This window comes from Herpailurus yagouaroundi, unplaced genomic scaffold, assembly GCF_014898765.1.
Source record: "Herpailurus yagouaroundi ecotype Mexico unplaced genomic scaffold, PumYag 190, whole genome shotgun sequence".
Lineage (NCBI taxonomy): Eukaryota > Metazoa > Chordata > Mammalia > Carnivora > Felidae > Herpailurus > Herpailurus yagouaroundi.
The window spans coordinates 33,684,568-33,694,404 of record NW_024412421.1 but is presented as its reverse complement, the minus strand read 5'-3'; the positions used below and the strand labels follow the sequence as shown (position 1 = coordinate 33,694,404).

Here is a 9,837-nt window from a genome sequence, read left to right as displayed (position 1 = left end):
GGAGCGGAGTCCGGAGCGGGCAGGCGGGGTTGGGGCAGGGATTTCGCACGTCAGGGGGTTGATCCCGGAGCCACCAGCGGGCCGCCTCCCCGGGCCCATCGCGTCGGGCAAACCAACAGAGGCTTGCAGGGTGCGTGCCTGGGGGTGGCGCCCGAGCCTGGCTCCGGCTCCGGCCCCCGTCAGTCCCCGCGAGGAGGGTGAAGGGGTAGGAGCTCGCAGGCGTTTGCGTCAAGTGCCAGCCGTTCCGCCAGGGTCATCCTCCCTGGTCCCCGGCTCCGCGGTGCCGCTTTCGGGCCCCAAGGCCCAACGGCCCACAAGCAGCCACCCCGAGAGTCCGCTCCCCCCGCCACGGCCGGGTCCTCGCAGTCTGGCCACGCCCCCCACCTTCCGCCCCGTCCCGGACCGCAAGTGTCGCGAGACCTGCGTCCGTCCTCCCGACCCGGTCCCGGCGGCCCCCGGCGGCCCCCGGCTTCCAGAGCGCGCACGCAGGCCCGCGCGGGGCACGCAGGGGACGCACAGCCGGTGGGGCTGGCGCTCCCAGGCGTCGCTCTCCCCGCCCCGGTCGCGCCCTCTCGCGAGAGTTGGGAGTAAACAGCCCCGAATGGAGACGCGAGGCGTGTTCGCTGCGGAGGCGCCGTTATCCCGGGCCCGCGGGACCCGAGCTTGAGGCGGTCGGAGGTAGGTTAGGAGGCTGCCAGCTGCCCGGAGCGACGCCCCCTCCCCGACTTGCGCGGCCTCCCGCGCGCCCGAGGCCTCGAGGGCGGGGGTCTGCGCCGGCGGCGGCCGGGGCCGGGGCCTCGCTGCGCGCCTGGACCCGCCGGGAGGGGCCCGGGGCGGGGGGCGCGGGCGTTTTCCCGCACCCGGGACAGCGCGTGCGTGCTCGGCGGGCTGCGGCTGGTGGCCCTGCTCGGTCCCCTCTGCGGGCTCAAGCGCGGTGCTGGCTTGCTCGCCACCCCCCCTCCCCCCAGTTTTCTTTCTGTGAAACAAACTTCGACGGCCTGAAACCGTGTGCCCGGCCTCCCTCGGCCTCCCAGCGCACCCACGGTCGTGGGTCGGCTCGCGCAGGGGGGGCCGCTGTCCCATTTTCGACGACCTCCCTTCTTTGCACTGTCCCAGTCTGAACACCTCGCCGAACACCCCGATTTTCAGGACTGTAGGAGGCTCGTGGGCAAGGGGGGCCCGAGTGACTCTTGGGTTCTACTCTCAGGACCGGCCTGCCTCCCAGACCTGCGGGATCTTACAGTCTTGCCTTGCCCTGTCCTGTCGGTGCTACCTGAGACTGTTCTAGATGATCAATACCGTTTTTCTTAAGACGTTTACCCTTGTTTTGGTGAGAGCCTCTGGGAATCTCGGCCCATTGTGTCTGTGCAAATTAGGTTAAATATTTACGTTTACTTTAGGTTCTGGACGACACTTCGGAGGGAGATAGAGTGGCATGAGATCACAGCGCTGAACTCCTTAGCATTTATTTTCCTGTGGCCCTCTGGTCTTTCTTAGCTTTGCTAGTAAGCACCGCTCCCAACGGCGGGCTCTCAGTTTGCATTTGTATAAAAACGAGGAGCGGATTCTTCCCACCTTTTTTTATGAGCAGCACACATTTTATATAAATGCCTTTATGTCAGAGTTTTTTAGAGGCAAAATTTACATACCATAGAATTTATCTATTTTAAGGGTTCTTATTCAGTGTTTTCCTCAGTAAACAGAGTTGTGCAGTTATTACCGCAGCCCACTTAAAAAATTTTTTTTTAGTGTATGGGGTGCTTGGGTGGCCCAGTCGGTTGCGAGTCCGGCTTTGGCTCAGGTCATGATCCCACGGTTTGTGGGTTCGAGCCCCCGCGTCGGGCTCTGTGCTGACAGCTCAGAGCCTGGAGCCTGCTTTGGATTCTGTGCCTCCCTCTCTCTCTCTCGAAAATAAATAAACGTTAAAAAAAAATTTTTTTTTTTAACGTTTGTTTTCGACACACACACACACTCTCTCTCTCTCTCTCTCTCTCTCTCTCTCTCTCTCTCTGAGTGGGGGCGGGGCAGAGAGAGAGAGGGAGACGCAGAATCCAAAGCAGGCTCCAGGCTCTGAGTTGTCAGCACAGAGCCCCACGTGAACCCACAAAGCACCATATCATGACCTGAGCCGAAGTCACATGCTTAACCGACTGAGCCACCCAGGTACCCTCACAGCCCACTTTTAGCACATTTCTATCACCCCAGAAAGATCGCTGGTGCCCATTTGCAGCCACTACCCATTTCTGACTCCAGCCCCAGGCAATCACTAATCTGCTGTCTCTCTGGTCTCGTCTCCTGAGTATTTCCTACATCGAGGTGGGATTATATGTGGCTTTTGTGTCTGGGAGTGGCCTTGCTAGGACTCCTGCCCATGAGGTCTCTCCACTGCCCTCCCCACGCATCTCATAATCAAGAGTTGGTTGTGTCTGTGAAAAACGAGAAAGTCTAATTTGGTGCTTGCAGAGCCTTTGAAGCACCCGGGGCCCCATGGGATCAAGCTGAAGCTCTTCTAAGAAGTTTTTAACCTTCCCTTCAAATTCACATGTTGTGTGATTCCATCTTCTGTCATTCTTTTTTTTTTTTAATTTTTTTTTCAACGTTTTTTATTTATTTTTGGGACAGAGAGAGACAGAGCATGAATGGGGGAGGGGCACAGAGAGAGGGAGACACAGAATCGGAAACAGGCTCCAGGCCCTGAGCCATCAGCCCAGAGCCTGACGCGGGGCTCGAACTCACGGACCGCGAGATCGTGACCTGGCTGAAGTCGGACGCTTAACCGACTGCGCCACCCAGGCGCCCCCCATCTTCTGTCATTCTACTGGTAGATGGCAATCGCTCTGCCCTGCCCACTGCCTCTTCTGTGTGGCAGCCACTGTAATTGTCACAGAGTAGTGAAAGCTAGGAAGGGTGAAAGTTTGGGTATACTGCACCTGGTTTCCATTAGCGTCCTAAGCAGGGATTTTAGCGGGAGGTTCACGACTGCCTCTTTGCACTAGGAGAGAGTGGAGATATTACTTTATATTCTTTTGGGAAAATTTGACAACTCCCAATCCTTGGTGACTTGAAATATTAGGGATGGGAGGCTAGGGGCACCTGGGTGGCTCAGTCGGTGAAGCATCCGACTTCGGCTTAGGTCACGATCTCATGGTTCATGAGTTGAGGCCCCGCGTTGGGCTCTGTGCTGACAGCTGGGAGCCTGGAGCCTGCTTCGGATTCTGTGTCTCCCTCTCTCCCTGCCCCTTACTGGCTCATGCTGTCTCTCTCTCCTTCAAAAATAAATAAACATTTAAAAAAAAAAAAAAAAACAAGATGGGAGGCTAGACTTTGCATTTGGTATTTGGGAGGGTGCCAGGGACTTTGGTCTCTTTCAGCATCTTGCCTAAGACAGGCCAGGAGGTGGTAAAAGGAGACAGGTCAAGTTTCCCTTCCCTGTGACCTAATGACGTGCTGCGGAGATCTGTTAACTATCTTGAGGAGGCCTTTGCTTAAGGAAATGAGCTTCAAGTAACGTGAGCGTACTAAGTTCAGAGGTGCTTCGTGCAGCTAGCCAATAGTGAATGACCGAAGGGGAAAGAGAGTAAGGAGACGGGCACAGCTCCTGTGAAGGAATAGGCAGTAAAGGGCAGTGTAGACCTGGGCCTCTTCACTCTGGTGCTGTTGACTCTTCGGGCTGAATTATTTGTTTTCTCCCCTTAACAAAGCGTGCTAATGGACAGAATGTGCCAGAAGGAATGGTTCAGTCAGGCTGAAGAATACACCTTTATTTCAAGATAGTGTGGTTTGGCATTGCTTAAATGTGAGCCTATTAAACAATGGCAGCACAGCCAAGCACGCAATTAGTTACGAAAGTGGTACTTTTATAGCCAGGGTTTAATTGAACTGAATGCTACCCTTTCGTGGCCTAAACACAGTTCAGTTTTCTCTAGAGCTATTTCAGTAAAGGCTCATTAAAAAGCTGGTGTATCTGCATAATCAGAGGACCATCGGGGGATACAAGCAGGTAGTTTTCCTGCCTCCTGAATTGCGTTCTTACTTGCAAAGAAATGATTTCAGATATGCTTTAGTTTATAACCGCGATTGTAATCTTGGTGACATTCTTTTCTAATGCAAAGTAGAAGAACCTCAGAGCTGGTCAGACCAGTTGTTTGCCTGGGTAATACATTTTGTCTATTTTGACTCGTTTTTCACGCAAATCTCCTTAAATGTTGTTCCTGGCATACGTGATTTGAACTGTTAATTTTCCACTTAGTATTTGATGTCAAATGTTTTTTGATTACGCTTGTGTTAGAGGCATACAATTCTGGAAAATCCATCACTATGCGGATACCATCTTTTAGGCCGTAGCTTTGTATGGGAAGTATTCCTAGAAAGTAAATCCAGGAAGCCATGGGTCCAGTAACAGCCCTAACTAGGCCCAGTGAGTAGGTGATACCGCCCATGATAAGCCTGTTCAGAATGAATGAGTGAAAAGCTTGGCCTGAAGCTGGGAGGTAGACACAGACGGATTTTTTTAACACGGTTTCTAGGAAATCTGTTCCTTTTAAGCTCTGCTGTCTGTATAAATAAAACTAAATCTTTGGGGTTCCTGGCTGGCTCACTTGATGGAGTGTGTGACTTGATCTCAGGATCATGGGTTGGGCATAGAGATTATGTCCTTAAAAATAAATAAAATGTTTCAATTTATTAAAGAAAACCACAATCTTTAATTTATTTTGAATCTTTCGGCCACGGTCTTGCCAGAAAATTTGTTTTTCCATAAAACTGACTTTAGACGGCTTATTGAAGTATTTCAATTGGTAGTTTAATGATGAAAGCGTAACACATACTCTTTGTAAAAATGTAAATAAATAGAATTGAGAAAATAGCTCCCTGTAATGATATCGTTGAAGGGTAGAATGAACCACTGTTAACCGACTAGGTAGACACGTTTTCATATTCTTTTTTTCCTATGCATATAGATACATTATTTAAAAGTCAAGATTTGGATCACCCTGTCCATGAACTGTTTCACTTAATATTTGCACGAACGTTTCCCCATATTCTTTGAGAAATCTTTCCAAGACCTATGGCTGCTCTAACAAATTTCTACAAACTTAGTGGTTTAAAACCACACATATTTCTTCTTTCACGGTTCTGGAGGTCAGCAGTCCAAAATCAGTCTCCCTGGGCTGACATCAGGGCGTCACCGGGGCTTCGTTCCTTCTGGAGGCTCTGGGCCAGATTGTTTCCTTCCCTTTTGGGTTTCCAGGGGCACCTGCGTTCCTTGGCTCCTGGCGCCCGTCCCCTGATTATCTCAGCCTCAGCTTCCAATATCTCATCTGCTACTTGGTGGAGGAGTAGCCCCGTGGGCCTGCCTCCCTCTTGCGATTACATTGTCCCGCCTGGATAATCCAGGGTACTCTCCCCATCTCGAGAGCCTTAGTTTAATCACACCTGCAAGATCCCTGTGGCCCTATAAAGTAACATGTACAGGCTCTGGGGAGGAGGATGTAGGTATCTTTGGGGAACCATTATCCAGCCTTCCAGAGGAATATAATCTGAAATTGCTACACAGCATTCCATAGTATTGGTTAGTTAATTAATTAGCTAGTCTGTTGCACCTTTAGATGGTCTTTAATTTTTCCCGGTTATAATCTTTGGGTATAAATCATTGTATGCTTTCAGATTCACACTTCTATGGAATGAATTTCTAGGGGAGATTTTAGAAAAGCTGGGTAACCTACCACTTACAGGTATGGCCTCCATGCCCAACACACAAGTTCCCAGCCCAGCTTTCCCAGTCACAGCTGTGTGGCACCGGGCGGGGTGATGAGCCGTGGGTGGGGGGTGGGGGTGGTCAGTAACAGGTTGTTAAGATGAAATGAGTTAATACATGCAGATTGCCTAGAGTAGCACCTGCCTCCTGATAAGTGCTTGGTATGTGGTAGTGTTTGTTGTGTCACTGGGTTTGTTAGAGGTTTTTGCTTCCATTTTTAAGACTTTTAATACATGTTGGTAAATTACAGTTGTAAGAAGTTAACAGGAGTTTTCTTACATTCACCAGCGACACATGAGAGTCCTCATTTTATTGGGTTGAATTCTTAAACATGATCTGTTTTATACTGCGTGTCTCAATTTATGTCCTCAAAATGTTACTTGATTTTTACAGACACGCAAGACACATAGAGACAGACTATGTTTGTCTCTCTCTGTGTTGGTTACCATAGTGGGAAAGGGTTGGAGGGGGCAGATGAAATAGGGAAAGGGGACTAACTTATAACTCGTTGGGGGATGCAAAAGGTGCAGCCTGCCTGGGAATCACTTCATATGGTGACGGGTGGTAGGTAGGCTTATGGGGATCATTTCCGATGTGGAAAAATATCAAGTCCGCTGTGATGGACAGCTGAAACTAACAGGATATTCCCCGGCAATTGTGCTTTGGTTTTCAAAAAGTTACTTGGTGGTTATAATGTAAATTATGTGAACACTGGTATCAGTTTTAACAAATTACCCTGAATCTTTTCAGGGGCTCTGTCAATTCATTAGAATGAGAAATAGTTTGAATTTCACTTTGATTAGCTCAGTCAAATCTGTTGGGATGCGAGAACATCATTCTGTATAGCAGTTGATGCATGTGAGTCTGTTTGACGTGGTATATAGTCTGATTATGCACATGGTGGGCAGCAGACTGTAATTAAAGAGACTAAAATTCCTTCCCCCTTTTAAAAAGTTAATACTCCCGTCCTTCTTATTCATTCCTAGAAGCTGAGGCTAAATATGAAACTTTTTTTTCTTCTTTTTGCATACTTTGGAAACAGTTTCAACCTACTAGAAAGGTTCCAACAACAGCACAAAACTTTTTTTTTTTTTTTTGGTCTGTGAACTATTTGAAAGTGAGTTGCAGACCTGATACCCATTATCCTTTGATACTTCATGGGGCATTTCCTGCAAGCAAAGTCCTTCTTACATAATCAGAGCACAGCCTTCAAAATCAGGAAATTAGTCTTGCTACACTCCTGCTATCTGCTTTCAGGCGGGCCCCGTTCGGGTTTGCCAGTTGTTCAGTAATGTCTTCACAGCAGAGGGACCCAGTGGAGAACCTCGAGTTCACTTACCGGTCATGTCTCTCGAGTCCCCTTCCATCCGCAGCCGCGTCTCTGCCATTCCTTGGCTTTCATCTCCTTGGTAATTTTGAAAATTCCAGGCCAGTACATTTTGAAGAGTGCCCCTTGATTTGGATTCTCATGTTTCCTCCTGAACTGATTCGAGGTGTGCATCTTTGGCCGGAACCCCACGAGTGATGCCAGCCTCTTGCAGTGTGTGGCTGTGGTTCCATTTGTCCCACCGCTGGTTCACTTGGTGAAGCTGGTCTTCTGTAGAGTTACCCCTTTTCCCTTTGGAAATGAGGATTTTTGTCGGCAGGCGTTCTGGGACTATGTAGATGTCTCGTTCCTCCAACTTTCAGTTTATTTATAAATGTCATCATGGACTTTTGTGTGTTATTCAGTGAGTTAGGATCTGTTATTTTCATTATTTATTTTGACGTGCAGATTGTCCCATGCCGGCCTCTGTGTTCCTCACACTCCCCTTATTCTTTGAGTGCTTTCTCACTTTCTGGCACGAGATGGTCTGGACTCACCTGCCCAGTCTGGAACTAGCTTGTCTCCAAGGAGCCTGGTCTCTTGTAGCACAGAATGGCCTTTAGAAAACCAGTTCTGGGCACTAGATGGGCTCCTCTTGTTGGGGTATCACTGCCTCCGTGTCCTTGCAGTAGGCGGAGCTAGGAAATGTACATGCGCATGTTCGTATGTATATATGTACACACACGTACGTATTTGTTTCCACATCTATCTGTGTATCGAGAACCTCGAGTTCACCCCAGTACTTCCCTACTTCATCCTGATCCTGCGTGGATCTTGCAGATTTTCTTTTTTCCTACCTGTGACTTCCTTCTCTGCAGTAAGAAAGCTGCTTCCTTCCCGTTATCTGTAAGTATTTATTTGAACTAATCAGTTTTCTCTTTCACTGCCATCACCCCTCTCAGGCTCCTACTCTCCTCCCCAGCTGCCTGTCTGCCACACGCCTTTCTCGCCCTCTCAAGACTCCTTCAGCCCACACCGGGCCACCATGGCTCTCCCACCAGCACCTACCTTCTTGCCCTCAACTCAGTTATGCAACAGGGGAAGGAGAAAAGTAAAGACAGAACTCTTGTTAGTTTCTTCTTGAGCACCTGGGTGGCTCAGTCAGTAAAGTGTCTGTTGCTTTTGGCTCAGGTCCCGATCTCACGGTTCGTGGGTTTGAGCCCTGCTTTGGGATTCTCTCTCTCCCGCTCTGCCCTTCTCCTGCACACTCGTAAACTTAAAAACACAGGTTGCTTTTCGTGTGTGTATAGTCTGCGTCTGTATTTACATGCTCTGTGCTTACTGCTACTTACCTGCTTGCCGCTAGATGGTGAGCCTGTCTTGGGAAAGATGCTCACCAGGTTTGTGCTCTGTAGTGAGAGGCGGGGGGTGGAGGTGGGGGAGCCATTGTAGACGCAGGTGAGTAGATGTTTTAGACGAGGAAGGTGCAGTCTGTGCCTTCGAAGGCCTAGTGGAGCAGTCATTGGGGACCGGTATCTTTAACACGAATAGGCAAGGGCCCAATGCCCCATGCCATTGTTCACCAGCCTCTGTACCCCCAGTGGCATTTTTGTTTTCCTCCAAGGAAACTTATATTTTGAAGCCTTCTTATTCTAGGGTTGGGAAACCATAAACTTCAGTGTCAGCGTCATAATTTTTATGGGCCATCGGTCTTTCAAAGGAGTGTTTTCTTAGCACCTAGCCATTAGAGGTGCCTGGGTGGCTCAGTCAGTTCAGTGTCCGACTCTCGGTTTTGGCTCAGGTCATGATCTCAATGGTTGGTGCATTCAAGCCCTACCTTGGGCCCAGCGCTGTCAGTGTGGAGCCTGCTTGGGATTCTCTCTTCTCTCCCCTACTCACTCTCTTGACCTCTCTCAAAATAAACAAACAACCTTCAAAGAATAGAAGCAAGTCAGCCATATCCACACAAAACGGGGGGGGGGGGGTCTCCTGCCATCATTTCCAACCCTACCATTATCTCCATGGGATTTTTCTACTTGAGGGTGTCTTCCTTCCAGCCACCGGTGGGTTTGGAGGCTGGAGCAGGCTGCTGTTCACTAGTGTGGCCCTTTTGTGGAAGGAATCAGTGACCTTTAAATTGTTAAACCAGCAGTCTCTTCTCATTTGACTATCCTTCATCATGGAAATTCTTTTTCGCAGATTTTGGTGGATTTTTGTTTTTATTTCTTTTTAAATGTTTGTTTATTTGAGAGAGAGCGAACAGGTTAGGGGCAAAGAGAGGGGGTAGAGAGAACCTCGAGCAGACTTAATGCTGTCAGCACAGAGCCCAGTCCGGAGCTCTGAGCTGAAATCAGGAGGTGGACGTTTAACCTGCCCCCCCCCAACCAGGCGCCCCTAGGGTGTTCGGCCTCCCTCTTCCCTTCTGCCCTTAGCCATGCTTCCCCACTGCTAGCGCTCACCCTAATTTTCACAAGTTCAGAGCTCCGCCCCCGCTCGTGCCCCCGCCAGCTTTTCCTGCGCGCGTCCTTCGTCTCGGTCAGGGGCAGATGCCGTCTGTGTTTGGCCGAAAGGTCTCCGTTTCTCCTTGGCTCCTTTCGTGCGCGCCCCCCACATCTGGTTGTCAGCAGACCGCCTCACCACCTCTACGTCTGTAACCTGCTCCACGTCCTCGCCTCTCCTGCCCTGCCCAGAGCCTCTGGTCACGTCCTGCCTTCCCTCCCTTTGGCCACGGCCACGAGGCCCTCCCTGTCTGCCTCCCCTTCTGTCACCTGTCCCG

General features: G+C 49.9%; 1 protein-coding gene across 2 annotated transcripts in view; it reads left to right on the top strand.

Moving 5' to 3' along the window:
• The first annotated feature begins 547 nt into the window (after nt 1–547).
• The window catches only part of MBTPS1 (membrane bound transcription factor peptidase, site 1), a 54,614-nt gene continuing 45,324 nt past the window's right edge, over nt 548–9,837 (top strand). For both annotated transcript variants that reach the window (XM_040443225.1, XM_040443224.1), the window contains exon 1: nt 548–678. The gene's annotated coding sequence lies outside the window, so the exon portion shown is untranslated. The remainder of the gene's footprint in view (nt 679–9,837) is intronic.